This window comes from Pseudopodoces humilis, chromosome 2 (genome assembly GCF_049639895.1).
Source record: "Pseudopodoces humilis isolate 2021_Gansu_Grassland_sample_001 chromosome 2, ASM4963989v1, whole genome shotgun sequence".
NCBI classification, from domain to species: Eukaryota; Metazoa; Chordata; class Aves; order Passeriformes; family Paridae; genus Pseudopodoces; species Pseudopodoces humilis.
In genome coordinates, this window is record NC_142201.1 from 103,334,378 (window position 1) to 103,348,495 (window position 14,118).

Sequence of the window (14,118 nt, forward strand, 5' to 3'; positions counted from 1 at the left end):
GCCATGGCATGGTGAATTCATAGAATCATAGAAAGCTCATCTCATTCCAACTCCCCTGCCATGGTCAGGGACACCTTCCTCTAGACCAGGTTACTCAGAGCCCAATCCAACCTGGCCTTGGACATTTCCAGGGATGGGGCAGCCACAGCTTCTCTGGACAATGTCTTCCAGTGCCTCACCACCCTCACAGTAAAGAATTTTTTTTCTAGTTCAAGGGAAATAAACTTTCACAAGGAATGCCAAAATCCTATATCAATTTGAATGATGTATACCTGGTTGAATGCTGTAATGCTGCACAGAGCATGCAGAAACCTTGTCTTCACACAGTATGTCCCATGATGAATCTTTTATTTCCATGCTCTGGGAGAGGAGTGGGGCTGTATGATGTCTCTAGGCCTTAATCATGCAAACTCTTACACTTGTACTGATATTTACAATTAACCTTCTCACTGAAATTATAAGAACCATCCAATGTGAGCAAGTCTGCAGAGCTTTGTTGAGTATGGAAGCCTTAAAATCAAAGCCACTTACAGCAGATATTGGGTTTAATTACATAAACAAAGAATTAGTGCAGTAAATTTCCTTTAAAATACTTCATTGAGGTCTTTGGAGATGATTTAAACAGTAACATATAACACTAAGATGAACCAAGATATGGTTCATATCCAATAATATGTCACTGACTACCTCAGATCATTACGTTATGCTGGTATCTACTGACAACTTGTACAAGTTTCAAATAACTAGCCAAGTGGCTTCTTCTATATATGTGAAGGATCTAATAAATGGCCTCCTTATCTACATGGCAAAAATTTGTTTTTGACATGAGCAGTGTCTACTTGAATTTCCTCGTCCATTTCCATCTGTCTTCAAAAGTGTCAGCAATCTTTCTTGTTCAGGACATAGCTGTATATCTGGATGCCTAATGAAGAGCCTGAGATACCCCACCAATCTAAATAAATAAGCCTAAGGACTGCTTTGCTCTCAAAGGATTTGGCAACATACTGCAAATACCTAATAATGAGAAAGAAAATTAATATAGTATTTGCATGCATTTTCAGTCACAATGTAAAGCCTAATCTTGAAGTGTTTGTAAACCAAGAATATCACAAGAAATAGAATTTTCACCAAAAAAGGCTTCCTACCACAGCGCTATTTTAACTTCTTTTTGTGATTTTCACTCTGAAAACTTTTTTTGGTTTCTTTTTTTTCCTGTGGGAGAAAAATTATACATTGCAACTTTCTATATATTAACTATTTCCTTTCTTTATTTTGGCAACTTTGTCCCCAAAAAATCAGTGCCTCTTGACTGAATGTGGTGTGACAAGCCACCAGTCACTTTTAAGTATTAGGGAGTTACTTGCCAGCAGTGCAAGTTCTCTTCTACAAGTGTCTGTTTCATCCTGAGCTCCTCTGCAGGTACTGCAGTGTGTGTGCGTGTGTGTGCATTCAGACACGTGTGTAGTCAAAGAACCCCTGAGAAAATATTGCTTGGCAATGGGATACATGTATTACTCTCTTGAGTACAGTGTATGACAGAAAAATATTTCACCTCTCTCACATCCCCCATCTCTCTCTCACGAAGTCCTCTTTGGAATTAGGTTCTGGACACAAGAGAGACTAGGATGGATTTGTGGGTGCTGTAAAAAATTAAAGCTCTTTACGTATAACAGTAACACAAGGTAAGTAATATATTTTTTCTAATTTTGGCATTGGCCATTGCATCCCCACAGCACTGTAAGAAGCTGCAACTAAAAAAACTCACTTGTGGAGAGGAAGAGTGATTGATAAGCTGCTGCAGTTGAGAAAGCAGATTCTACTACTGATATCATATTGTGCCTTGTAAATCATAAAGTCTGTAAAAATCTTTATGCAGAAATCAGTCCAGCTTCAGGTAAGGTTAAACTGTGAGTTCCTAGGGTACTACACACATAGGATGCTTGAAAACTGTGATGCAACTACCTGTTGATAACACGCCCAGATGTGAATGCCTTTTCCACCTATAGTCTTGAGTTACACTACTTTTATCTGACCTCTTAAATATCTCAGGCCACTCAAATCAGCAAATAATTTGTATTACAACTAGGAAAATAGGCTTTGCCTTTACAGGATTTGTGAAAACATGATTATAAACTGATTTACATAAAAATTCAGCACAGGGTGTATATGATCCCTGGGACTAAATCCCAGCCATGTATTATTTTCTGATTTAAACTTATAGCAGGCTGAACACTGTTATTTCAGATGCTGTGCCCTTTCTAGTTATAGAAAATTTGCAAAATGAAACATCCATTTGATATTTGACATAACTCTGAACTCTGTAATGGCCATAAGAAAGCCAGTTGCAACCTTTACAAAATAACCTGCAACACAAAATAAAAACAATGCCAGGACATCCTTTTCTCAACACGCTTCAGACTCATTTTGCATATAACAGGTTTGTAAACAATTAGACATGGGTTAATATAAACTAATCAATTAATTTCAAAGTCTGATACAGACGAAGAACTATCCATTTAATTAACTGGGCATTTCCTTAACACATACTGTGCATGGGTATTTTAAATATATAAATTTAGAAATTCTTCAGAGATTTTCTTCATTGAAACAATTACTGTAAACCAAAATTTTCTTGGACCTTCCTGCAGAAACTCACAAAAATGCATCAGGATTGCAGATGTTTTTTGAATATCATAAAACTCAGTTTATTTGGTAGAAAGAGTCCCTTCAATTCTTTAATATATTTCTAAGCCATAGTTTTCTAGCTTGTGTTTATTTACAGAGGCCTCTCAGCCTGACTGCTTATACATTTTCAACTTATTTTTTTTTCTGGGCACTAAATACAGTTTTATTTTTGTGGGTTTTTTTTAGGGAGAGATTGGTTTTTTTTGTTTGGTTCGTTTGATCATAGTTTTGGTTTTCTGAGGTTTTGGTTTGTTTTGGTTTTTCTTTCTTATTTGTTTTTTCTATTTTACTATTTGTTTTTCTTTTTTAGAATAATTGCATTTGCTTAGTCTCCCTGTAAATCTTCCTTTGAGTATACTCTGACTGCAGTTTGTCTGGGTACCTCTGCAGCATCACTTAGTGAGAACACAAGGTCACAGGTTTCCCAGGTACAACAATCCTTTCTGGGCACAGGAGCATTTAACAAAGGAAAGGGGCTCCAAAACTCCATCTGCCCTGGGAATAACCTCACAGAAGAGCTAAAAAGATATTATATTCTGGAATTTTTTTTCCTTTCCAAATAAAATATTGAGTTGATTAAAATCCAAGAGTTGAAAATTCTGGCATTTTCTCTAGGTTGTAATATAATATAATACCTTCGAACAATCTGTCAGACTTTTCTGAACTACTCTTGAAACAGATACCAACCTTCATGGATCCAACATCAACCTCTTGATAGCCTAAATTTCCAAAAGTCTTTGCTGTGGTAGCCAGCACATGTCAATGTGGGTTTTTTCCACCCAATTAGATTTCATTTTCATTACTGCTCTTTCCTCCTCTCATTTAGTATATACACATGCAGAATATTTTAATATTTAAGCACATTTTCACATTTTTCCTAGTCCTCCTTCCCCCAAGCCTACAGGTCTCATCCTGCAATGGCAGAGTGCTGAGCAACAATCCCATAGTGTAATGCACCACCAGAAAGTAATCAGATATTATGATGATAAGAGGAGTATAATAAACTATGTGGAATAAAGTGAATCATTATCAGTTCTGATTTTCATTCCCAATTTGGAGTTTTGCACTTTGAAGGAATTTATTTCCTGGAAGTACATCTATGATGTAGTACTTAAATGACAGCATCATTAACAGAAATTATTTTCTTCTGTATAATCAGGTCTATTATATTCATAACAACTTCTAGGAATATTTAATTTCCATTCAAACACTTAACCACACAAATACCTACTCTCTATGCTAATATGAGGTGTACTTTATCTGCTTGTTATGCTAAAAAAGTTGTGTGCAGGGAAAAATACACTGCTCAATAATCCATGTGGTCTCTATTTCATAATTTCTCGTTAAAATGTTTTATTTGGATTAGAAATGTACATTTGATCTTTTTCTGCTTACTTTTTCTTGGTGGAATATAATCTAATCTAAATATTTTCTTCCTCCTTTTTGCTCTGCTCTCTTTCGAGTGACAAATGTACTTAATGATCTAGATTTCTATCATATTTTAACTTCACCTGATATCTGTCCTTAAAGATTCCTACCTTTTAATTGGAGTACAAAACAAGAAATCTCAGTATATGCATAATAAAAACTTTTTGCATGTCTTTGAATTAAGATAATAGATGATAAAGTTTAAGTAATAATCTTTTATCTATATCCTACATGTAGATACCTATTAATTTTTTACATAATTTCAATAATATTAAATAAATATTTTATAGATATTTGCAGATAATAATTTTGTTTGGTTTTATATAGAATCCATGTGCTTTTTCCAGTGTTCCTATTTTCTTTTTTTCCTAGAGGAATAAGCAGGTTTGTGAGCAGTACATTTTTAACAAAATTTGATAGAGAAACACTAGAAATTGTAATGATCCACATAATATATTTCTTTCAGTTCAGAGATAAAATTCAATCACTTAAAGTGTGTAAGAGGATATTTATCCTGCTTGGACTGAAAATCCTAATATATCTAACCATGATGTTGCTGGTGATATTTTCATAATGTTGCCATTAAAATTATGTGCTTATAGCCAAGACTGTTGGTTAATTTAAGTCTCCAAGCAAGACTTCTCCACTGCCAGTGGATTTCTTAATTCAAATCACTGTGGTGTTTCTAAACTACAATTACTTTTATATAATTTGTCTAAAAGAATGCACTTGAATTGAAGCCTAGAATGTCCCTGTGAGCAGAATGTGAACAATATTCTGCAGTACTTCACAATAAAAATAACAAATGGGGGGAAGGAATCCTAGCACTTCAGGGCACAGGTGCACTGCTATTAATGGGCAGCACTGAGCAGAAAAATAAGACACTGAGTTTCAGATGCTACCAAGTTCTACAAATGCTGTGATTGTTTGCAAATTTTGTCAATTAGTTTGCTTGTTTGGTTGTTGTGTGGAATTCTGGCATTTAAATCCAGGTGTTAAGAACAGTTCACAAACTTAGATGAACAGGATGTTTGTGTGAGACTGGCTGGGGTGGGGAGTAGGAAGGCATGGCCCAAGCCTGAGCACCTAGAATTGCTGCTTCTTTTCCAAAGGGAGTGACACCATCATATTCATGAATGTAAGTCTGAAGTGGGAGTACAAGAAGGACAGAATGATCCATTAAGCCTCTTTTTTTTTCCCCATATGCTGCTTAGGGGCAAAACATAGTAGTGCTGTATGCTAGAAACAGCAAAAGCAATTCAGAATCGGCTCCATAGGAAGAAAAAGTTATTAAAAATGTGTCTTTTTTGTACTGCTTGAAATGTATAATCTGTTTTTAAAGTGCTGAGCACAATATAAATGCAGATTGTGCTCGATTCTACTAACCAAAAAGCCTAGTCACAGCGTTATGACAGCTTTATGACATTTAACCATCATATCATGTGAAAACATGGAAGAGATGGCAGGTGGGAGGAAGTACTTGATATTCAAGAGAAAATATTAATGGATGTGTCTAAAATGTAACTACTTTTTAACATGTCATGCTTAGGAATATTTGCATAATATTATCCTTTAAATTGCAGTGTGTACATATTAATTTCACAGTGTCACTCCCAATAAGTCTGGCATCTGTACATTCAATGGGCCCAGTCTAGCACACTTGCATCTCTTTATCACAGACATTTGGAGTCTCAATTTAATAAATGACTCAAAATCAAGACAACCGAGACAGGCATGAAGATTTTGGGGAACAACTGAAAGATCCCAAGCACATCATGTTCTAGGAAACCATGACTTGCCATGTGAAGGCTTGTCCCAAGCTACCTTCTGCCCCTTCCTCAAATATATTAAATATATATTATTATAATTAGTATATTAAATGACTCTTCTTCCTCTGGATAATGCCTGTTATCTAACTGCTCAAAGTCCAAAATCTGTTTCAACCTGCAGAAGAGGTGAGAAAGAAAGGGGTACAGAACAGTTTAAAAATTGGACTATGAAACTTAAAAAAAGCCCAAACAGAAAACCTCAGTGATGAAGAACAATAAAGCAAAGCACAATGCTGCATATATGCCCTTAGTGCTCGGTGTTATGTAGTTCCTAGCACATTTTTGCCTCTTCCATTCTGCTCTCTCCACTTTTCCCTAGGAAGTACATCATTAGGTGCATGTGAAATGTGGCTGTATTCTTTTTTTCTCCAGTTTTAAAAATATTATGCTTTTTATTCACAGAATGAGTCAGGTTGGAAGGCACCACAGCAGGTCATCTGGTACCAGCTCCCTGCTCAAGCAGGGTCATCCCAGAGCACACGGCACAGGATTGTGTCCAGACAGTTCAATGCTCAATAGAAATAGACAAAAAACCCCAGAGTTGTATGTGTCTGATCTCATTATCAATCTGAACAAAGTCTTCTCTTCTAGATGTTGGCATTTTGGGCTATAGTTTGATACCCATTCGCAGTGGGAAGCAGGAATTTTACCACAGATCCTGTAAGCCCAGACTGACAAAGCCATGATGTTTTTCTTGTACTCCACGCCCCACCATTATAAGCAAAACCACCCTGCAATATTTAAGGTTTCTACTCAGTTTACTCTTAACAGCATGAAGAGAACATTGCAGTCACTGGGACTCAAGGAGACTAAGACACACATATGAGTATGAATTTGAACACCATCATTTTCAAGCAGGTCCCTGCCACCTTAGATCTTCAGAATGACACATGGGGAGCAGATTTAGACCTGTAAATCTGCCATTCACTGGCTTTAATATGTTTCCCTTTGTAACATAAGCAGCTTCCTCAGAACATAATTTCTTCACAGTGTAGCTTCTATTTAAGAAGAATTAGGTCCATCTGCTAAAAAAACTTTTTTTTGTTTTGTTTTGTTTTAAAACCATTATAAAATCTTTAGGACATACTAACATCTTAAAAGCAAATTGGCAGGAAAAACTCTATAATCTTACTTATTTAATTTATTATAGTTAGTCTTTCCAACAGGGCAGTTGTAAAAGGTTGGAAAATATTTTAACTTGTTCTTATCAAGCTATCCCTCCTCATCAGTTCTGGAATTTTCTTCCTTATTATTTACTTAATTTCATTTAAATAGATCAGAAAACAAAGTTTTCAATACTGTGTAAAAACTATCCCCAGAGAGGGTTAGAAAAATGAAGCTGTTGAGAAATCACAAGAAAATCGTAGAACAGCTGTTCACTTTTGCTACATATTATAAAAATGAATAAAAAAACCTTCAGACATAAAAGATGCTATAATAGAAATAGCATCCTGAAGATACCAATTTAAACTACAAAATAATACTGCAAGTATATTTAGATGAAATTTCCCTTAAATATTCCAGGAACAGCTACTTAAAGCTAAGCCTTTGGACATATGACAGTTTTTAAGATGCTGTAAAAATGAAGCAAGTTATTATCTCATCCAATTATTCATTTTGAGAAAATGCCAAAGCCACAATAGTTATGTCTCTACTGTTCCAAGATGAGGCTTGTAGCTCTCAGCTCCTGTAACTTATGACATTCTACTGCCTGGAGATATTGGAGGGCAAAAAAAATATCACATACACTACCGCATTTTTACATGTCTGACTAATTTCTAAAAGTAGATTGGAAGCTCTCTAGAATGAAATCAATAAGATGTTTCTGCTGAAATCTTAATACTTCAGATAAACAATAATTTATGTTTCATTTGCTACTTCCTTTTCAAAATAAGAAAATATAGAATGAAGAAAAAAGGCATAACAAGAAATTGACTTAAAGACTTGCTTTACAATTGTTCAAAAGGTGTGAAATTATTTTTTCAGCCTTCCTTCTCCTTGTAGCAACAATTGTAACAATATTGCATAGATGATGATATTAAAAGAAAAGAAAATACTTATATTTGAGTCTTGGCTATTCTTTCTTTTATAAACAATATTTGAAGTCTGAAGATAGAATGAGTCTTTGAAAACATCCTCTTTAGCTACTAAGGCTACAAAGTTAAAGAGAGTGTGAAAGGAGGAGTTCTTTCATACTCACACCCAACCGATGAAGCATTAATGAAATTATCAAACTTTGCAAGACTGATGGCAGGAGAGAAAGAGTTGCCAAGTTTGCTGAGAGCCTGACCCTGAAAGTGGCCTCCTGTGCTCATACTAAAATCTGTCAAAATCTGCCTTTGCTGAAAACAAGGGCTTGCTCTGTCTGGATGTAGCTCCAAGAGCAGAGTCCGTATATGTGGACGCTGAAAACTTTGTTTGAACTTTGCATAAGGAATATTAAAAACATTTTAGCTGGTTAGTTAGCTTAAGGCTCTATGGTTAGACTTTCCCAGGTCTACAGACACAGCACAAAAAGTGACACCATGCATTCTACACACATTAGTACCTATTGTTCCAAGGCTCGTATTTAATTTCAGATGACCTCAAAATAATCTTATTTTCCTTCAAGAAAGGAAAGTGGCAGAGCTGCTTGAAGGGAGACAGGGGTTTGGATCCTGACTTCTTAAGTCTACACAGTGGGCCAGGACAACACTCCTGATCCAAGAATAAAGGCTGGATTTCCCTGCCCTAACCATCTCCCTCCTGAGGAGTAAGGCACACACTCCTTTTATTCTTCAGGGGAGGTTCCTCTCCCCACCAAGGTGAGATCTGCACAGGAGTGGCTGGGTCCACCTAAACTAAAGTGTTTTAACTTTAACACAGTGTTTTAACTGTGTGGGTGCAGGATCTGACTCAGCACACATCAAATATGTGGCCAAAGTGAGAGGGAATTTCTGGTGACAACCTCCTGCTAGGAAAAGGGAGGTTATATGTGGTAACACCCTGAAGAAAGTCACTCAGGAGTAGGAAAAAACTTGGAGAGATTTGCCGTACAAGTCGTCCCCAGGATTTAGTATAGCTGACCAGCAGATATTAATACATTAAGAAGGGAAAATTCAAATTAATTTAGGACTACTTAAATAAAAATACTGCAAACAAAAATATAAATGCAAAGTTAATATCAATTCTGGGTTCTTCCATTACTGACATAAACTGAAGAGAAATACCCTCATAGCAAACCAAAATGCCACAACAGCAAAACCCACAAGAGACCTTTTCATAATTGCTTGTACTAAAGTTCATATTATTGCATACCTAATCTGAAAAAGAAACAGCCTAACAAATTAAAGTCAATCTCAAAAATGCACATATTCATATGTTCTTGTAACCAATTAAAACAAAGGGCCCAGAAGAGCAATTATTTAATGCTGGGCACTATGAAAAATTTCTCTTCATTAAGTTATTTTCAATAGTCAAAATTTTTATCACACTAATTAAATAGTTTTTTTAATAAAACTCTGCCTTTTATTGGACTTTTTGCCCTCACTCAGAGACTTATGAAATTTTGAGTACAAATGCCTACAAAGCCCTAGACTTAGTGAAGAAACTACTCCTGTTTTTCTTATGGTTGTTATTTTTCAGGGACGAACTGAAATTTCTGATTTCATCTGTACTGATTCTGTATGAAACTCATCCCTGTGCACAGAAAGGAACACACAGTTTTATGCCATACAAGACCTCAGGATAACAATATAGAAACCACCACAAGAGATGAATCCTGGGGCTCATAAGTCCAGAACTGGGTTTCTGAGAGAGCCAGGACCAGGTATTTACGAGGTTTAAGTGAGGCATAATTAATAGAGAACCACTGGTTTATTTAATTCCAACTTGTAGGTCTTTTGGTTCATAGTTTGTGAATAGATCTCCCCTTGTATCTGAGACCTGAGTGGAGAGTAATTAGGTGAATCCTGTGCTTTTGTTCAAGTGTAACACTGGCAACCATATTCCATTTGTGAAAATTGTGCATCCAGTTTTCACTTATGGCTGTTCCTTAGTTTGTGCTGTATCTGCCAGTAATTTCATGTGCTACAATAGTCCTAACTTACTAAACCCTCTGAGTATTTCAAAAAGGCACTGTTGGAGTACAAAAAACTTCTGAAAAGATTGCCATGCCATTTACTAGAACTTTGTTGGAATATACTTCTAAGATATTTTTTGCCTCAAAATAGTTATTTATTTTTTATTGTTTCATACAGAACCCAAATTTAGTCCTTGAAATGAAAATATAAGATGCCACCGGTTGCTCAAAAGATGTAAAATGAGAACATTAAAAATTAAGTCTTTTCCTGTTGCATTTTCTGTTATAGGTAATTCCTGGTTCTCAATTTGTGCACTGCATTGGAATTTTGTAATAACAATGCAACCATACTTTTAGAAGGCTTTCAAAGCCTCTGAGAATGCCAGTAGCCTGACAAACTTTAAAATACAGCTATTTGTCAGAGTGTTAATTCTTGTAAGAATTGTTGCTGATCAACAATCTATGGAAAATTCTGTTCTTGTGCAGAATTGCAACAGCAACCCAATAACTCAGTCACCAGGCAGGCATGCAGGCTCACAGCATCCTACCCCACAAATATCGACAGAGCAGGGGACACATCAAAAACATGAATAATCTTTAGAATACTTTGATTTACATTTTAAGTTGGTAATTAGATATGAGAAGTGCCAGATCAGCTTGCATTTCAATACCAGTGTTAAAGACCAGTGCTGCCCTCCATGTCGAGCTCCTGATCATCACCCATACTCAGCCAAGCCTGTTACTTCATCACAGACATGTTTGTTAGCTGGGATACAACTAATTAGTGGAAATATACAGAATACCTGCATATCATGCTCATGGAGCAGAAATATCTATTTTAGCTCTTTTTTTATGCTTCATAAAGCCTACAAGCATCATCATTAAGGGCAAAGGAGGCCATAAACGAAGTCAGTAAGGAGAGCAAACAGTTCAGAGAATCACAGAATCATGGGATAGTCTGGATTGAAAGGGATCTCAAAGATCTTTTGAGCTTGTCCAGCTTGTATGAAACTTTTTTTGGGGATCTAATGTCTGCCTTTTGGCTTGTTGTCTTGAAAAAAATGGCACTGACTGCCAGACACATTTATCCAGAAACATAGACCATAGGCAATCTTTGAGAGTGGTGACCAAAGAAATAGAAGGTGCAGGGATGGGGTGGGAGAAAATTTTTTTTGGGGATCTAATGTCTGCCTTTTGGCTTGTTGTCTTGAAAAAAATGGCACTGACTGCCAGACACATTTATCCAGAAACATAGACCAGGCAATCTTTGAGAGTGGTGGCCAAAGAAAGAGAGTATGGAAGGTGCAGGGATGGGGTGGGAGAAAATAATTTATTCACAAAAAATAAAGTTTTGATGATGAATTTTATTTCACTCTTTTAATTAAAATAATTTTAAAAAATTGTCCTGTCAAAGATATATTTGGAGAAATCTCTCTAAATTGCACTGATTTTTGTTTCAGAAAAATGGTTAATGATATTTAAAGAAACAGAGACTGTTAAAAAATAAATTAAATTAGCTATTTGAATCAAAATGATTTGTTTTCTTGGATATCTCATATTGATGAATAAACCGATTATAATTCAGAGTCAATCAAAGTGTTACAATTTCATTACAATTTATATCTGTAAGGCAAACACCAGGACAAATTCTGCAGGAGACACTTTGATATAAGAAGAAAAAGATCAGACAATATCAACAGCCATCTTTTTGCTAGAGCTGTTAAAGTTACATTAATGGATTAATTTATTTTTGATATTTATATCTTACAATGTTTTGAACAAAATACCATAATAAAATACCAGAGTAATGAATCTTGGAGAAATTACTAATTTGGATATGCCAAAGATCCAGAAAAAGAGAGCAAAGATCTTGGGGGTGAAAATAATATTTTTTTTCCTTCTTTGATCAGTTGTCCAAACTTATAATATGAAATTAATTTGAAAAGTTCTTAAGACTAACATTTGAAATCACTAGGTATTTTTAAACCAAGATTTTGTCCTTCCTTGCAAGGGTGATTGCAGACTAACTTGCAAACAAAACCCAGGAATATCACACTAGGCAAACCCAAAAGGCAGCAGTAGCTGAAACTGACATCCATTTTTTAAAGGACATAAAAGGTATTGGGAGCAATTTGTCTAAAAAAGATTTAATGAGAAAATCCAAAGGGATGAAATTTCTCTTTCATGAACTGAGACTGAGAAAACTTTTTAAGTGTTGGCAGCACCACAGAAAAACCCAGTGTCAAGAAGTTAGAGTGATGAGAAGATGATCAAAGAACAGTTTATCTAAATTAAAGGTGAGATCAACAGTACTGATAACAAGGTAGAGCTATGGACTACTTCAACATAAAATAAGAAAAAGACTTGCAAAGGAACACCATGAAATTATTTACTATTTTGGCTGTGTTTGGTTATTCTAGCCACAGCTAACATATGCCTATGAGAATGCACAAAACTTTTAATCTAAGGCAAACCACATATATATATATACTGTGAACATAATATTCCATCCAAAATAGCAACTTTAATTCATTTTGTCCATATCATTCTATTAAAAAAAGCATAAAAAATGTATCATATTTGTGTAGGCAACATTAAAGCTGTGCTGCATGCAAATGATGCTGCCCAACTCCCTCATAATGATAAAAGAGTTGGACAAATTTGGTGTTTTCTGCAAACTACCTACAACAGCAGCCAGCCACACTGAAACTTCACAGGTAAAACCCACAATTCAGCCTACAAATCTAGGCACAGTAAGAGTGTAATTTGGTGCTTTACCTTAATTTTTTGGTGCCAATCAAACCAGGTCATTACATGTGATTTCATTAATTTCTGAATTGTATTTTGTTAATTTCAGAAATGGTGTTTTTAAATTTCCAAAGCCATCTCTACTTCCCAGCTGTCACTAGAGCATTGTTTTGCCATTCCCATGGTGTTAAAATACCAACCCTGGAGTTCTCAGCAGTCGTTTTTGTTTGCAATGCTGAAATACTGGTAGGTAGAGGGAAATTGATAGCAAAAAGAAGCTCCAGTTGTAAGACTTTGAAAAAAACAAAAATCCCATAAATATCAATGTAAAATGTGATGAAACAAGAAGAAAAGGAAAGGAGACAAACAATTAAAGTTCAAGCATCTGGGAAATGTGGTAAATTTTCTAATTGAAAATTATAGACCTATTAAAATTTTAACTGTTTTGGTTTTGAGTTTTTTTAAGCAAAAACTAACAAAAGCTTTTTGAATACATTTATAATAAATTTTGAAAATCTTATTCAACAATTCAGAACACCAATCTCTCAGAATTAGTTGTCAAATGTCTGGAAAACATTTTTCTTAAAAAAAAATAAAATATGACATATAAATAAGCACATTAATAAGCATAAATAAGCATATTTGCTTACCTGGCCAGTTGAACAAAATTCACTGGCTGGAGCAGAACATATTGTAAAAGACACCTGCAAAGAGGAAAAAAAGCTTCATTATATATTATATATAACAATATATATATTTATTATTAATTTATATTTAATACATTTTTATATATTTATCTCTCTCATATTTTTGATGAAAATTTTAGTAATGAGTGGTTACTCTTATTTAGAAACTACAAGCAGCAAAATCATTCTAAATGAAAAGCCTCTTAAAATTTAGCAGGTCCCTGTTTGTTCAGACAATTCCTGACTGTGTGGCAGGATTACATTTATAAACAGAACTAAACCCAACAGACATACCAAACCATGCTATTCAAAGGAAGGTTTAAGGGTATCTGTTACATAGGTGGTATCAACTTTTGTGTATTTTTATTCAAATCCAAATGTATAACTATCATAACAAAGGATACTCAGATGTTCAGATGGTGAAAAAAAAAAGGCATGTATTTCTCATTAAATGCTCTTTAGGGCACTGAAATATACAGAGTTACTGTACTTACTATAGCATTTCAAATAAATATAATGTCAAAAGAACATTATTAAGACCGTTATGTGATGAATATTAACATCAAAAAATAACAAGTTTTTATCTTTCCTGAGCAACTTTTATTTCTTCAGTGAGTACAGAATATGCTACAGTTGTTAATCACTTGGTCGCACAGTATTTCCATGGGAAATCCTCTTCAGC

At 35.0% G+C, this 14,118-nt stretch overlaps 1 long non-coding RNA gene across 1 annotated transcript in view; it reads right to left on the reverse strand.

Annotated features, from left to right (window-relative positions):
• Positions 1–13,455, reverse strand: part of LOC148184944 (uncharacterized) — a 62,945-nt gene extending 49,490 nt beyond the window's left edge. Inside the window, exon 1 of the long non-coding RNA XR_015771955.1 lies at positions 13,401–13,455. This is a non-coding gene — a long non-coding RNA (uncharacterized LOC148184944). The remainder of the gene's footprint in view (positions 1–13,400) is intronic.
• Positions 13,456–14,118: the final 663 nt, after the last annotated feature.